Below are 17,673 nucleotides of genomic sequence, written 5' to 3'. Positions count from 1 at the left end.
AAATCTGGCACACAGGTAGCAACAAAATAAACAATGATAATACTGGATTACAAGAAATAAATTAAAATAAATATGCATTTATCCATATTAGTATAAATGAATGGATGAATAAAATAAATAGATAGTTACATAAATGCAGGAGGAAAATTGCTCTTTTTTTAAATAGGAAATTCCAATTAACAAATGTAGGAGGAATAAACAAAATAGAAATTTACCATTAGACAAATACCACAATAATAGTTGTGGCAGGCAAGAACTATCCATGGATGATAAAATAACTGGATAGGAGTATTATGAGAAACAGGACATTTGGATAGTCTTAAAGTATCTCCTCAAGAGAGACTTGTCAATTACAAAAGAAGAATTATAACTTTACAGTGGAGAAAGCTGACTGACACCACCTTAACCATGTGATCAAGATTAATACTACCAGAAATAAGACATATTGACTTTATGCCCTTCCTGAAATGATGTGCTGAGAAGGGTATATCATTTCTGTGGTGTTCTTACCAAAAATGCATAACCTAATCATGAGAAAATATTGCACAAGCCTGAATTGAGAGGTATTCTACAAATAATTGGCCTAGAGTCTTCAAAAGTGTCAAGGTCATGAAAGACAAAAAAAAAAACTAAGGAAATGAGGAACTGTCCTAGGTTGAAGGAAGAGATCATGACAACTAAACAGAATGTGAGGTCCAGGATGGGATTCAGAGTCAGAAAAAGCACAATAATGGGAAAAATGGCAATATTCAAATAAGATCAGTAGATTATTTAATAGGATTGTATCAAAGTTAATTTCTCCTTTTGATAGTTTTAAATGGCTTCTAAGACATTAACATTAGGGAAAGCTGGGTGAACAATATACATATGGAAATTCCCTTTATTATGTGTGTAACTATCCTGTAAGTCTAAAATTATTTCAGAATAAAATTTTTAAAAGGTCTATGATGGTTTCTCTCCTAAACTTCTAGAGTTCAGATAGGATATTGAAAGATACCTTAAGAAAGTAAATCCACTGAGAGGATATTTTCAATCTCAAGTAATATGAGGAGAACCCTGTAAATAAGAAAACAAAATCTGAAATTTTGGGCTTCTCTGGTGGCGCAGTGGTTGAGAATCTGCCTGCCAATGCAGGGGACACGGGTTCAAGCCCTGGTCTGGGAAGATCCCACATGCCGCGGAGCAACTAGGCCCGTGAGCCACAACTACTGAGCCTGCGCGTCTGGAGCCTGTGCTCCGCAACAAGAGAGGCCGCGATAGTGAGAGGCCCGCGCACCGCGATGAAGAGTGGCCCCCGCTTGCCGCAACTGGAGAAAGCCCTCGCACAGAAACGAAGACCCAACACAGCCAAAAATAAATAAATAAATTTTTTTTAAAAATCTGAAATTTTATTAATACATTATTGCTCCCTATTTCTGAAATGCTGTACTAAGATTGTTCAATAAAGTCTTTGGGAACCAGACTTTGAATCATTACTCTGCTAGTTGTCTCTTTAGCTCCTAACATAGGCTGCAAGTCCACTGAGTCTCCATGGCTCAGGGGGCATTCTTATACTGCCTAGTGGTGCCCTTGCAGCATGTCTCTCTCTCTCCCCTTGTATCTACATTTAGTCTCTGGAATATCTTTGTATGTAAAATGTTCCCCAAAGGAGAGATGCAAATAAAATGATATTTGTATCCCCATGTCATATTAGCATTGGGCTTCAGCTTATCATTCCCATAACACATTTAGATATACTTTCCGCACATGTAGTTTTCTGAGTAAGATACATATTGGAACCTTTAAAAGCTTTAAAGGTCAGAAATATCTCATAGAATCCTGTATTTAAATAAATTACATTTGTTTGCTCTTTCTTGCCAGGAATTCCTAAAGAAGACATGTTCAGTAATAGTATACTCTCTGCTTTACATCCTTATCTTTGCTTAACAACCAACTACTTCAGAAAGCACTTGCGAGAATAAAGTATTTGATACCTATAGTGCCTGGTGGCTTGACTCCTACAAGCATATCTCAAAGTTCTGTTACAGCATTTTCATTAGGAAAACTTCTTGATGTTTCCTGATATCTCTACCTTTTTCTCATTAAAGGATAATCTTATATAAGGTATATTTATATAAATTCATTTATATATACATGTATATTCATATACACATACATGTATACATATGTCATAAATATGTTATATATTAAGGGAAATATATAGTCACCTTTTACTCTAAAACCCTTTTAAATGCCCCTCTCTTTTGTTTAAGATAAAATTCAAACAATTTAGGAGCTTCACAACCTGCCTTTAACCTCTCTCCTTTAACTTATGTATTAGTAAACACCTACATAAAATTTGTAATTTAGCATTCCTCATTCATAGCTTACATAATTCCAACTGTTTCTTTACTTTTAACATTTACAGACATCTTTCTTCCAACTTCCCCTTCTCTACATTTACTTTTCCTTTGAGAAATGCCGTAATATAACTAACTCCATGAAGACTGTGGTGAATTCCAGCCTAGGGATCATTCTCCTTTATTAACTGCTTTTCTCAAATGCTTTACTTTTTTAAAAAATTGTAGTTAAAAAAAATACAACACATGATATGAGATATACAGTCTTAAAATTTTAAGTATGCAGTACAGTAGTGTTAACTATAAGCACGGTGTTGTAAATCAGATCTCAAGAACTTTTTTTCTTGCATGATTAAAATTCAAGAGTCTTTGAAATGCAACTCCCAATTTCTCCCTCCCCTCAGTCTCTGAGAACCACCATTCTCCTTCTTGTTTCTGTGAGTTTACTACTTTAGATACCTATAAGTGGAGTCATGCAGAATTTGCCCTTCAGTGATTGGCTTATTTCACTTAGCATAATGTCCACAAGGTTCATCCATGTTGTAGCATATGAGAGGACTCCTTTTTTCCTATGGCTGAATAATATTCCATTGTATGTATGTACCAAATTTTCTTTATCCATTCATCCACCAATGCACACTTAGGTTATTCCATCTCTTGGCTATTATGAATAATGCTGCAATGAACATAGAAGTCAAATATCTCTTTGAGGTCCTCATTTTAGTTCTTTTGGATAAATACCCAGGAGTGGGACTGCTGGGTCACATGGTAATTCTATTTTTAACTTTTTGAGGAAATTCCACGTTTTCCATAGTGTTTGCACCATTTTACATCCCCATCAACAATACATAAGGGTTCTAATTTCTCCACATCCTCATCAACATAAGATGATGTCATTGTGCTTTTGATTTGCATTTCCTTGACCATTACTGATGTTGAGTATTTTCTCATTTACCTGTTGGTGATTTGTATGTTTTTTCAGAGAAATATTTCTTCAAGCCTTTTGCCCACTTTTGAATCCAGCTCTTTGATTTTCTGCTAGTGAGCTTTAGGAGTTCCTTATATTTGGGGGGTATTAATCCCTTATCAGGATATATGATTTGCAAATATTTTCTTCCATTCCATAGGTTGCCTTTTCACTATTTATTGTTTATTTTGCTTTGTAAAAGTTTTTTAGTTTCATGTAGTCTTACCTGCCTATTTTTGCTTTTGTTGCTTGTGTTTATGTTGTCATGTCTAAGAAATCTTTCTTTATTTTTTTTTGGCAAGACCAATATTATGAAGCTTTCCCCCTGTTTTCTTCTGGGAGTTTTATAGTTTCAGATATTTTGTTTAAGTCTTTAATCTATATTAAGTTGATTTTACTGTACAGAGTAAGATAAGGATCCAATTTCATTCATTTGCAAGAAGATACCCAGTTTTTCCAACACCACTTTTTAAAGAAACTATTCTTTCCCCCTGTACACAGGGGGAAAGAATATATTGTACCCTTATAGATGATCATTTGACTATTTACATGTGGGTTTATTTCTGGAATCTTTATTCTGTTCCATTGGTCTATTTGTATGTCTTTATATCAGTACCATATTGTTTTGATTACTGTAGATTTGCAATATGTTTTGAAATCAGAAAGTGTGAGGCCTTCAGCTCTACTCTTTTTTATCAGATTGTTTTGGCTATTCAGGGCCTTTTGTGGTTCCACATGAACTTAATGATTTTTTTTAATATAAATGTAAAAAATATCGTTGTGATTTTGATAGGGATTGCATTGAATCTGTAGATCACTTTGGGTAGTATAGTCATTTTAACAATATTAAGTCTGGGGCTTCCTTGGTGGCACACTGGTTAAGAATCCGCCTGCCAATGCAGGGGACAGGGGTTCGAGCCCTGGTCCGGGAAGATCCCACATGTTGTGGAGCAACTAAGCCCGTGAGCCACAACTACTGAGCCTGTGCTCTACAGCCTGTGAGCCACAACTACTGAGCCTGTGTGCCACAACTACTGAAGCCCACGTGCCTAGAGCCCATGCTCCGCAACAAGAGAAGCCACTGCAATGAGAAGCCCACGCACCACAATGAAGAGTAGCCCCCACGTGATGCAACTAGAGAAAGCCTGCATGCAGCAATGAAGACCCAACACAGCAAAAAAAAAATAAATTAATAAATTAAAAAAAAAAAATATTAGGTCTTCCAATTCACAAATCAGAATATCGTTCCATTTTTTTGTCTTTAATTTCTTTCAGCAGTGTTTTGTAGTTTCCAGTGTACAAGTCTTCCACCTCCTTGGTTAAGATTATTCCTAAGTATTTTATTCTTTTACATGCTATTGTAAACCTGAAGGTTTTATTAATTTTCTTTTCAAATTGTTCATTGATAGTGTAGAGAAATGCAACTGATTTTTGTATGTTAATTTTATATCCTGCCACTTAACTGAACTCATTTATTAGTTCTAACAGTATCTTTGTGGAATTTTTAGAATTTTCTACACATAAGATCATGTCATCTGTGAAGAGAGAGAAATTTACTTCTTCTTCCTTTCTGATTTTTCTTTCTTTTTCTTTCCCAGTTCCTAGCCAGGACTTCCAGTACTATTTTAAAGAGAAGTAGCAAGAGTGGGCATCTTTATCTTGTTCTTGATTTTAGAGAAAAGCTTTCAGTTTTTCACCATTGAGTTGATGTTAGATGTGGGCTTTTAATATATGGTCTTTAATGTGTTGAGGTGATTTTCTTCTATTCCTAGTTTGTTAAGTGTTTTTTTTTTTAATCTTAAAAGGCTGTGAATTTTATCAAATGCTTTTCCTACATCTCTTGAGATCATCATGTGATATTTATCTTTTGTTCTTGCATTCCAGGAACAAATCCCACTTGGTCATGGTATATGATTCTTTTAATGAGCTGTTGAACTCTGTTTACCAGCATTTTATTGGAGAGTTTTGCATCTATATTTAGCAGGAATATTAGTCTCTAGTTTTCTTTTCTTCTAGTGTCTTCTTTTCATCTAGTGTCTTCTTTTGGCTTTGGTACACAGATAAGCTGGCTTCACAAAACAAATTTGGAAGCATTCCCTCCTCTTAATATTTTTGGAAGGCTTTGAGAAGAATTAGCATTAATTCTTTTGCAAATGTTTGGTATAATTTATGAGTGAACCCATCTATTCCTGGGCTTTTCTTTGTTGGCAGGTTTCTGATTACTGATTCCATCTCCTTACTAGTTATGTCTGTTCAGTTTTTCTATTTCTTCATGATTTAGTCTTGGAATTTATCCATTCTTCTAGGGTATCTGATTTGTTAACATATAATTGTTCATATTAGTCTCTCATAACCCCTGTAATTCCTGTGACATTAGTGGTAATGTCTTCTTCTTTCATTTATAATTTTCTTTGAATCTTTTCTCTTTTTTTCTTAATTGAGCTAAAAGTTTGTCAATTTTGTTGATCTTTCCCCAAAACTAATTCTCAGTTTTGTTGATTTTTCTGTTTTTTTATTTTTTGATCCTCTATTTTATTTATTTCTGTTCTAAGCTTATTTCCTTTCTCCGGCTAACTTTGTACTTATTTGTTTTTCTTCTAGTTCCTTGAAGTATAAAGTTAGATTGTTTATTTGAGATATTTCTTCTTTTTTAATATAGGTGTCTGTTGGATTAAACTTCACTCTTGGTACTTATCTTGTATCTCGTAAGTTTGGTATATTGTATTATGTTTTCATTTGTATCAAGATAATTTCTAATTTCCCTTTTGATTTCTTCTTTGACACATTGGTTGTTCAAAGGTGTTGTTTAATTTTCACATATTTGTGAATTTTCCAGTTTTCCTTCTGCTATTAATTGCTAGTTAATTTTCCAGTTTTCCTTCTGCTATTAATTGCATTTCACTGAGGTCAGAAAGACACTTGGTATGATTTCAATCTTAAATTTGTTAAGTCTTGTTTTATGACCTAACATGTCATCTATTCTGGAAAATAATCCATGAGTTCTTGAAGAATGTGTACTCTGCTGCTGTTTAGTGGAATCTTCTGTATATGTTTGTTAGGTCCATTTGGTCTATAATGTTACTCAAGTCCTGTTTCCTCCTATTATTTTTACAGTGCTATTTCTTTTTTCAGTTCAGTAATTGCTTTATATATATGAGTGCTCTGATGTTGAATGCAGATATATCTATACTTATTACTGTTATGTCTTCCTGATGGATTGATATTTTTATCATTATATAATGCCCTTCTTTGTCTCTATTGATAGTTTTGACCTAAAGTCTGTTTTTTATGATATAAGTATAGCCACTCCTGCTCTCTCTTGGTTACAATTGGATCTTTTGTTTTGTTTTAAATATCTATTTTGCCACTCTATGTCTTTTGATTGGGAAGTCTAACACATTTGCATGTAATTATTTATAAAGAAGGACTCACTATTGCCATTTTGTTAATTATTTGCCAACTGCCTTGTAGCTTTTTTGTCCCTCTTATTCTTTCTTACTGCTTTCCTTTGGGTTTTGTTGATTTTTTTGGTAGTGATATGCTTTGATTCCTTGCTCATTTTTGTGTGTGTGTGTGTGTGTGTGTGTGTATCTTCTATAAGTAATTTCTTTGTGGTTACCATGGGGCTTATATAAAATATTGTATAGTTATAACAACATATTTTAAGGTGATAACAACTTAATTTGAATCACATACAAATACTCTAGACTCTTATGTAACACCCTCCTGTAATTTGTTATTAATATCACAAACTGCATCTTTTTCTATTGTATATTTATTAATATATTTAATAGTTATAGTTATTTTTATACATTTGTTTCTTAACTTCTATACCAGAATTAATAGTGATTTATATACCACAGTTACAATACCACAGTATTCTGTATTTGTCTACATGTTCACTAGCCAGTTTTATATGTTCATGTTTTTTTATGTTTAGTATCTCTTTGGTTCAACTTTCCTTTAGCATTTCTTAAAAGGTAGGCCTAATAGTGATGAACTCTCTCAGCTTTTGTTTATATGAGAAAGTCTTTATTTCTCCTTCATTTTTTATTGAAGTCTTGTTGATTTACAATGTGTTAGTTTCATGTGTACAGCAAAGTTATTCAGTTTTATATATATATATATATATTTTCTTTCTAAGATCCTTTTCCATTATAGGTTATTACAAGATATTGAATATAGTTCTCTGTGCTATACAGTAGGTCCTTGTTGTTTATTTATTTTATGTATAGTAGTATATATCTGTTAATCCCAAACTCCTAATTTATCCCTCCTCCACCCTTTCCTCTTTAGTAACCATGTTTGTTTTCTATGTCTGTGAGTCTATTTCTGTTTTGTAAATAAGTTCATCTGTATCATTTTTTTAGATTCCACATATAAGTGATATCATGATATTTGTCTTTGTTTGACTGACTTCACTTAGTATGATAATCTGTTGGTCCCTCTATGTTGCTATAGATGGCATTATTTCATTCTTTTCTATGGCTGAGTAATACCCCACGTGGTATATATGTACCACATCTTCTTTATCCATTCTTCTGTCGATGGATATTTAGGTTGCTTCCGTGTCTTGGCTGTTGTAAATAGTGCCGCTATGAACATTGGGGTACATGTATCTTTTCAAATTAAAGTTTTCATCATTTCCAGATATACACCCAGAAGTGGAATTGCTGGATCATATGATAACTCTATTTTTAGTATTTTAAGGAACCTCCATACTGTTCTCCATAGTGGTTGTACAAACTTACAGTCCCACCAACACTGGAGAGTTCCCTTTTCTCCACACCCTCTCCAGCATTTATTGTTTGTAGACTTTCGGTGACGGCCATTCTTACTGGTGTGCTTCAAACCTTAATCACAGCAAAGGAAACCATAAACAAAATGAAAACAGAAAGTACAGAATGGGAGAAAATATTTGCAAATGATGCGACTGACAAGGGATTAATTTCCAAAATATACAAACAGTTCTTACAGGTAAGTATCAAAAAAACAAACAACCTAATAAAAAATGGGCAGAAGACCTAAATTGAAATTACACTAAAGAAGACAGACAGATGGCCAACAGGGACATGAAAAGATGCTCAACATTGCTAATTATTTATCATTTTTGAAGGATATTTTTGCTGGATATAATATTCTTTGTTGGCAGCTTTTTTCTCTTCCAGCACTTTGAGTATATCATCTCACTCCCTTTGTCCCACAGGTTTTTGCTGCAAAACCTGCTTATAGTCTTATAAGGTTTCCCTTGTACTTGACAAGTTGCAAAGACCTAACTTCTCCTTTGTTGTTTTAATAATTCATTTTTCAATTAGTCATGGCAACATAAGACTCTAAAATAAATAATCCCTATCACTCTATTCCAGGGCTACATCTTCCACAGTCACCTGAGCTCCCTATTTTCCACTGTTGGTTTAGGCTGCCACCAAGAATATTTGGTCAAATCATCTGCAAAGTGGGCATACTGATTTATACAACCATTAGCATTGTATGAGAATTTAATTGTTCCACATCTATACTAACATGCACCATTTTCTGTTTAAGTTTTTAATCTAGTGGCCATGTAGTAATAACTAGGTCCTGTTTTAATTTGCATTTTCTGAAAACTAACAAAAGTTAATCTCCCTTTACTATACTTGTTGGTCTTCCTGGTGTCTTCTTTTGTGATGTGTTTGTTCAAACCTTTTGCCCATACTTTAAATTTTAAATAATCTTGGTCCTCATTTTAAATATGAGCTTAATTTGAAGTCTTAAGTCTTTAAAAATGTACATATACACTTTTATTAGCTTTTTCAGTATCATAATTACCTTATCTAGATATTTTTAAATCTGTTTCAATGATTTCTAAAATGCTGTCAAGAAGCAAGAAGAACTACAATCCTGCAGCCTGTGGCACAAAAACCACATTCACAGAAAGATAGACAAGATGAAAAGGCAGAGGACTATGTACCAGATGAAGAAACAAGATAAAACCCCAGAAAAACAACTAAATGAAGTGGAGATAGGCAACCTTCCAGAAAAAGAATTCAGAATAATGATAGTGAAGATGATCCAGGACCTCGGAAAAAGAATGGAGGCAAAGATCAAGAAGATGCAAGAAATGTTTAACAAAGACCTAGGAATTAAAGAACAAACAAACAGAGATGAACAATACAATAACTGAAATGAAAACTACACTAGAAGGAATCGATAGCAGAATAACTGAGGCAGAAGAATGGATAAGTGACCTGGAAGACAGAATGGTGGAATTCACTACTGTGGAACAGAATAAAGAAAATAGAATGAAAAGAAAAGAAGACAGCCTAAGAGACCTCTGGGACAACATTAAACGTAACAACATTTGCATTATAGGGGTCCCAGAATGAGAAGAGAGAAAGAAAGGACCCAAGAAAATATTTGAAGAGATTATAGTCAAAAACTTCCCTAACATGGTAAAGGAAAGAGCAACCCAAGCCCAGGAAGCACAGAGAGTACCAGGCAGGATAAACTCAAGGAGAAACATGGCAAAACACACAGTAATCAAATTGGCAAAAATTAAAGACAAAGAAAAATTATTGAAAGCAGCAAGGGAAAAACAACAAATAACATACAAGGGAACTCCCATAAGGTTAACAGCTGATTTCTCAGCACGAACTCTGCAAGCCAGAAGGGAGTGGCACCATATATTTAAATTGATGTAAGGGAAGAACCTACAACCAAGATTACTCAACCCGGCAAGGACCCCATTCAGATTCAATGGAGAAATGAAAAGCTTTACAGACAAGCAAAAGCTAAGAGAATTCAGCACCACCAAAACAGCTCTACAACAAATGCTACCGGAACTTCTCTAGTGGGAAACACAAGAGAAGAAAAGGACCTACAAAAACAAACCCAAAACAATTAAGAAAATGGTCATAGCAACATACATATCGATAATTACCTTAAATGTGAATGGATTCAATGCTCCTACCAAAAGACACAGGCTTGCTGACTGGATACAAAAACAAGACCCATCTATATGCTGTCTACAAGAGACTCACTTCAGACCTGGGGACACATACAGACTGAAAGTGAGGGGATGGAAAAAGATATTCCACGCAAATGGAAATCAAAAGAAAGCTGGAGTAGCAATACTCATATCAGATAAAATAGACTTTAAAATAAAGAATGTTACAAGAGACAAGGAAGGACACCACATAATGATCAAGGGATCAATCCAAGAAGAAGATATAACAATTATAAATACATATGCACCCAACATAGGAGCACCTCAATACATAAGGCAACTGCTAACAGTTATAGAAGAGGAAATCGACAGTAACACAATAATAGTGGGGGACTTTATAACACCTCACTTACACCAATGGACAGATCATCCAAAATGAAAGTAAATAAGGAAACAGAAGCTTTAAATGACACAGTAGACCACATAGATTTAATTGATAATTATAGGACATTCCATCCCAAAACAGCAGTTTACACTTTCTTCTCAAGTGCACATGGAACATTCTCCAGGATAGATCACATCTTGGGTCACAAATCAAGCCTCAGTAAATTTAAGAAAATTGAAATCATATAAAGCATCTTTTCTGACCACAACGCTATGAGATTACAAATGAATTACAGGGGAAGAACCGTAAAAAACACAAACACATGGAGGCTAAACAATACATTACTAAATAACCAAGAGATAACTGAAGAAATCATAGAGGAAATCAAAAAATGCCTAGCGACAAATGACAATGAAAACACGACGATCCAAAACCTATGGGATGCAGCAATAGCAGTTCTAAGAGGGAAGTTTAGAGCTATACAAGCCTACCTCAAGAAACAAGAAAAATCTCAAATAAACAATCTAACCTTACACCTAAAGGAACTACAGAAAGAAGAAAAAACAAAACCCAAAGTTAGAAGAAGGAAAGAAATCATAAAGATCAGAGCAGAAATAAATGAAATAGAAACAAAGAAAACAATAGCAAAGAGCAATAAAACTAAAAGCTGGTTATTTGAGAAGATAAACAAAATTGATAATCCATTAGCCAGACTCATCAAGAAAAAGAGGGAGAGGACTCAAATCAATAAAATTAGAAATGAAAAAGGAGAAGTTACAACAGACACCATAGAAATACAAAGCATCCTAAAAGACTACTACAAGCAACTCTATGCCAATAAAATGGACAACCTGGAAGAAATGGACAAATTCTTAGAAAGGTAAAATGTTCCAAGACTGAACCAGGAAGAAACAGGAAATATGAACAGACCAATCACAAGTAATGAAATTGAAACTGTGATTTAAAATCTTCCAACAAACAAAAATCCAGGACCAGATGGCTTCACAGGTGAATTCTATCAAACATTTACAGAAGAGCTAACACCCATTCTTCTCAAACTCTTCCAAAAAACTGCAGAGGAAGGAACACTCTCAAACTCATTCTATGAGGCCATCATAACCCTGATACCAAAACCGGACAAACATACTACAAAAAAAGAAAATTAGAGACCAATATCACTGCTGAATATAGATGCAAAAATCCTCAACAAAATACTAGCAAACAGAATCCAACAACACATTAAAAGGATCATACACCATGATCAAGTGGGATTTATCCCAGGGATGCAAGGATTCTTCAATATACGCAAATCAATCAATGTGATACACCATATTAATAAATTGAAGAAGAAAAACCATATTGGCTCAATAGATGCAGAAAAAGCTTTAGACAAAATTCAACAACCATTTATGATAAAAACTCTCCAGAAAGTGGGCACAGAGGGAACCTACCTCAACATAATAAAGGCCATATATGACAAACCCACAGCAAACATCATTCTCAATGGTGAAAAAATGAAAGCATTTCCTCTAAGATCAGGAACAAGACAAGGACATCCACTCTCACTCAACATAGTTTTGGAAGTCCTAGCCACGGCAATCAGAGAAGAAAAAGAAATAAAAGGAATCCAAATCAGAAAAGAAGAAGTAAAACTGTCACTGTTTGCAGATGACAGGATACTATACATAGAGAGTCCTAAAGATGCCGCCAGAAAACTACTAGAGCTAATCAATGCATTTGGTAAAGTTGCAGAATACAAAATTAATGCACAGAAATCTCTTGCATTCCTATACACTAATGATGAAAAATCTGAAAGAGAAATTAAGGAAACACTCCCATTTACCATTGTACAAAAAGAATAAAATACCTAGGAATAAACCTACCTAGGGAGACAAAAGACCTGTATGCAGAAAACTATAAGACACTGATGAAAGAAATTAAAGATGATACCAACAGATGGAGAGATATACCATGTTCTTGGATTGGAAGAATCAATATTTAGAAAATGACTATACTACCCAAAGCAATCTACAGATTCAATGCAATCCCTATCAAATTATCAATGGCATTTTTTATAGAACTAAAACAAAAAATCTTAAAATTGGCATGGAGACACAAAATACCCTGAATAGCCAAAGCAGTCTTGAGGGAAAAAAACGGAGCTGGAGGAATCAGACTCCCTGACTTCAGACTATAGTATAAAGCTACACTAATCAAGACAATATGGTACTGGCACAAAAACAGAAACATTGATCAATGGAACAAGATAGAAAGCCCAGAGATAAACCGATGCACCTATGGTCAACTAATCTATGATGAAGGAGGCAAGGACATACAATGGAGAAGACAGCCTCTTCAATAAGTGGCAGAGATTCTATGTAACAAAACCTAAAATATTTATGTCTAGCCCTTTACAGAAAAAGCTTGCCAACTTCCACTCCCCAAAATGCTTTCATTTCAATTCTTATCAAGTAAGATAATCTAAAAGAGTTTTCATATACGTCGTAGGGACAGAAATGTACCTTCAGTGTTTTGCCTCCTGTTTTTTGACATAGTACAATAGTTCCCCCTTATCCACCGGGGATATGTTCCAAGACTCTCAGTGGATGCCTGAAACCACTGATAGTACCAAACCCTATACACACACACCCACACACACACACACACACTATGTTTTTTCCTGTACATACAAACCTATGATAAGGTTTAATTTATAAATTACGCACACTAAGAGATCAACAGTAATAACTAATAATAGAACAATTATAACAAATATACTGTAATAAATGTTACATGAATATGGTCTTTTTTTCTCTCTCTCAGGTGGCAGGGGAGTTCTTGTTGATGGTGGTCTGCATGTAGGAGGTGGTGGGCTTTGTAGGGCCAGATCTCCACTTCACCACCTCCAGGCCACTTCTGCCACCTGCTGCCGGCTCCACACCACAGTCTTGTGGTCCATCAGCCGGTTGTAACGGAAAGAATTATGGACCTTCAGATTATTGGGGTGGGTGCCCTATGTCTGTTCTCCTTGATCAGGAAATTGGAGCAGTTCCACAGGACCATTCATTGCAAATGCGTGGACTTGGAGGCGGCTCCTCTCCCAGCGGCAGCCAGAAAAGGAAAGTGATCAAACATTCATGAGGATATTTATGGGGCTTGTGGTCGGCCAGTGTAATTTGAAGGACAGGGGCAATAATCCTAAGAATCTTCTGGTCAGTTAGCATCCAGTTAGGGTCAACGGAAAAATACCAGATGCCCAATTAAATACGAACTTCAGATAAGTGACAAATAAGTTTTGTATTTGTATGTTGTATTTGTATTTGTATGTACATAAGTTTTGTATGTCCAAATACTGCATGGACATACTTACACTAAGTAATTATTTGTTATTTATCTGAAATTCAAATTTGACAGGTTATGCTGTGTTTGTAAGTGTTAAATCTTCAACCTATATCCAATTCATTAGCCTTGTCAGGAAAACTGAGCCTGGAGAATACTGGAGATTCCTCTTTCACAAGACAGAGTTGCCTGCTTTTTCTCCTTCTCACATCCTACCTGCCTCACAGGCTAAGAACATTAGCCTACTCCCAGCCCTCATTTTCCGGAGGTGGCAGGGGACTGGACCCAATGACAATACATCTTAATCCATGTTACCGTTATGAAAGTTATAGCAGAGTTTTATGCTATAAACAATCTGATGATCTCAGAAGCACAGGGAACAAAGGGTACTGCTGAGAGAAAGACTTCATTTAAAATTAAAGCTAAGCATGCTCCATTTCTTTTTATGGTGATTATAGTTCCTTACATATTCTTTCATTCAAAAATAAAAGGGCAAAAGTCCCTTCAAGTCATTTGGCAGTTTAATATCAAGATATTATTTAATCTTCTAAAAGGTAATCTTAACAGCAGGACATGTGATAACCACAAAGCCTGTAAATCATATCTAGTTTAGAAAATTGAATTTGCTCATGTAAACTTGAAATGAGCACTAGCCTTGCAGTAATCAAATGACTACGCCATAAACAAACACACCAGCACCGACCTCCCCAAACACGCAGTGTGCTCCTTTTTAAAGCATTTAAGTCTTTGGTCTAACTTGCTCCTTGAAGACCTGCTTGTAATAAATATTGCTTGAAATCTTGTCCAATTCTTATCCACAGTACGTGAAACTCCAGTCTTCTCATAGGACTTAATCCTAATTTTTTTTTCAAATTAGATATTTCCTAAGGATACCTATGTTATCTCCTGCTTCTCTCTTCTTCCATCTTCCCATAATCATCAGAAATGGAAATTGGCTTTCCCTTTTAATTCTAAGTTATGATTTCCTTCTACAGTCTTGATGTACTAGGCAAATGGGTATCTTGTCTACACTGTGGCTCAAACTATGAGATGAGTCTTCATTGCTTGATCCTAGATATTCTTTGAAGGAAAGGAAAAAAAGAAAAAGGATCTGGAAAATCTACCCAAGTTCAATAATGCCACTATTTATACTTTTAAATACCACTGTAGTTTTCTATACATTCTTTCCTTAATAGGCCCTATTTCTTTCTTTTATAAATCTTCATTTTTCTCCAAAGTAACAGATGTCTCAGGCAGAAAAGGGCCAAGGATAAAAGTTCACAAAGGCAAATAAGAAAAGCACATTAAGGATTTTAAAGCGTCACTGCTGTTACATCATCAAGGAAGAGAAGAAAAATTTTAAATATTTTAAAAAGCTATGTTTTATATAAATACTTAAATTTTAAATATTTTAAAAAGCTATTTTTTAAAGAGACAACAGACTTCCTAATTGGCGTCAGTATATCCATGAACTGCAAACTTAACTCCCTGTCTCCCCTGCTTTGGACACTATGCGAACTTAAAAATGAAAAGTATTTGCAAACTGTCTTTTAGAACTTAACCACTTTGTAAGTAGATGGACTTCTGTATTTAATAATGTAAACAATCTTTAAAGCAAACCCAACATATATATTCCTATCAAGGCTACTTTGAGAACTTGTGGGCTTACTCTGATGGAAACGAGTCAAAGCTATGATCTACTCAAAAGAAAATAAAACAGAGAAAAAAAGATAGAAGTAACAGTTTAATAGTGTTTCACTGAACAGCTGGACCAATTCCGAAACTTTTCTCAATATATTCAAATGAGAATCTCATTAACAAGGCAAAGAATTCTGGGAAGATAAGTGGATCTTAAAACAATTTCAAGAAACAATATACAATTAAGCTGCCATATGTGTTTCCTCTGTATGAGTGATACACAATATATAATGAGGTAGGGGCTACAACATTTCACAGACTTTTTATTTTTACCATGAAAGTCTTCCAGACATTCTAAGGGATGTTAAAATTAGTCTGGAAGAAAATCTACTTCTCTTGAAAGTTTTCATTGTTGGCTTTGAGAAAGATATTCCTTCACTGCTAGGCACTGAAGCATATACCATCAGTCATGATGAATTACTATCTCATCTGTTGTCCCTTTTTAGGTTCAAGCAAAGGAAAAGAGTGACAAATTCTAGTTGAATTTGAAACAAGTCATCAGATTTAACCCAAGTATTTCAAATTTGTGCCTAGATGACTTTTGATTACAAATGAAAGTAAACTTTTGCAAATACAGAGAGTCTTGCTGTGCTTCTATCCACTCCACAAGTGTTTCTATATATTCATTTACTCAACAGATATATATATTAAGTGCTTACTGTGAGCCAGGAATGCTTACAGAGACAAGGAATGCAAGAGTAACATTTCACTTTATGGAACAATCCACCCAACAATATCAGAATACACATTCTTTTTAAACATATGGAAGAAAGAGCAAAATTTACAAGTTATAATGGAGATCACAATTCACTGGAGGGGGAGGGTGGATAGACAAACTGACAAGTACATAAATTCTCTGGGAAAATTAAAGAAGTAAGGGAGATAGTGTTGTTGGTGGGTGGCCGGGTGGGTGCGCTGAGTGTAATTTTAAGTATGATAGCAAAGGAAGGCTGCACTGAGAAAAAGACTTCCAGAAGTCTGAAGTATGTGAGTGAACAATCCACAGTGAGGAACGTACCAGACAGAGGATACAGGAAGTACAAAATCCTTGAGATGGTGTGCACCAAGTGTTGAAGAGGAAGTGAAAAATGGGAGTTCTTGTACGTTGTTGAGGGAATGTGTTATAACCACTTTGACAAAAGTCTTTCGTTTCCTTAAAAAACTAGGTATAGATCTACCCTGTAACCCAGCAATTCTCATCCTAGATGTGACCAAGAGAAACAAAAACATACATCCACAAAAGGATATGTACAAGAATGTTCAAAGCAGCTGTATCCATAATAAAGCAAAACTGGAGAAAACACATATGTCCATCAACTGGTGAACAGATAAAAAATAATCTGTGGTATAGTCATATAATGAAATACTACGCAGCAATAAAAATGAACATGCAAAACATGAAAAAACATGAATGAAACTCAAAACCTGTGCTGAGTAAAAGAAGCCTTGTCCAAATTATTTCATTTATTTTAGGTTCTAGAACAATAAAACTAATCTATGAGGGGGCTAATGGGAATTATTATCAGGGAATAGGGTTAAAGGTTGACTGGGAACATTTCTGTGGTGATAGTAACATTTTATGTCTTGATAGGGGTTTAGTTACCCAGTTGTATGCAATTGTGAAAACTCATTGAAAGGCATAATAAATTTAATATTTCCTTGTAGGATATTTTTAACGTCAAAAGAAAAGATTTTTAAAATGCTAATCAGATACTGACATCAAGCTAATGATATTCATGCTGAAGTGTTTAGGAGTGAAGGGTGCTGGTATCTGCAACTTGTTTTGAAATATATGTAAAACAAGATGAATGATGGATCACAAACCAGATGAACTGAATATGTGGTATGTCTAGAAATGTTAATAAAACAATCTAGCTAGTGGATATATGGATTTTCAAGGTAAAGAATTCTTTCAACTTTTACATAAGTCCAATATTTTCATAATAAAGTACTGAAGCACCTATGGTGTGCCCTGCTGGGGGGGTCTCCTTGGTCCAGCTGGGCTAGAAGCTAGCTCTGC

The sequence above is a fragment of the Balaenoptera musculus genome, chromosome 13 (assembly GCF_009873245.2).
Source record: "Balaenoptera musculus isolate JJ_BM4_2016_0621 chromosome 13, mBalMus1.pri.v3, whole genome shotgun sequence".
NCBI lineage: Eukaryota > Metazoa > Chordata > Mammalia > Artiodactyla > Balaenopteridae > Balaenoptera > Balaenoptera musculus.
The sequence above is the reverse complement of the archived record's forward strand: the minus strand, read 5'-3'. Positions refer to the sequence as shown.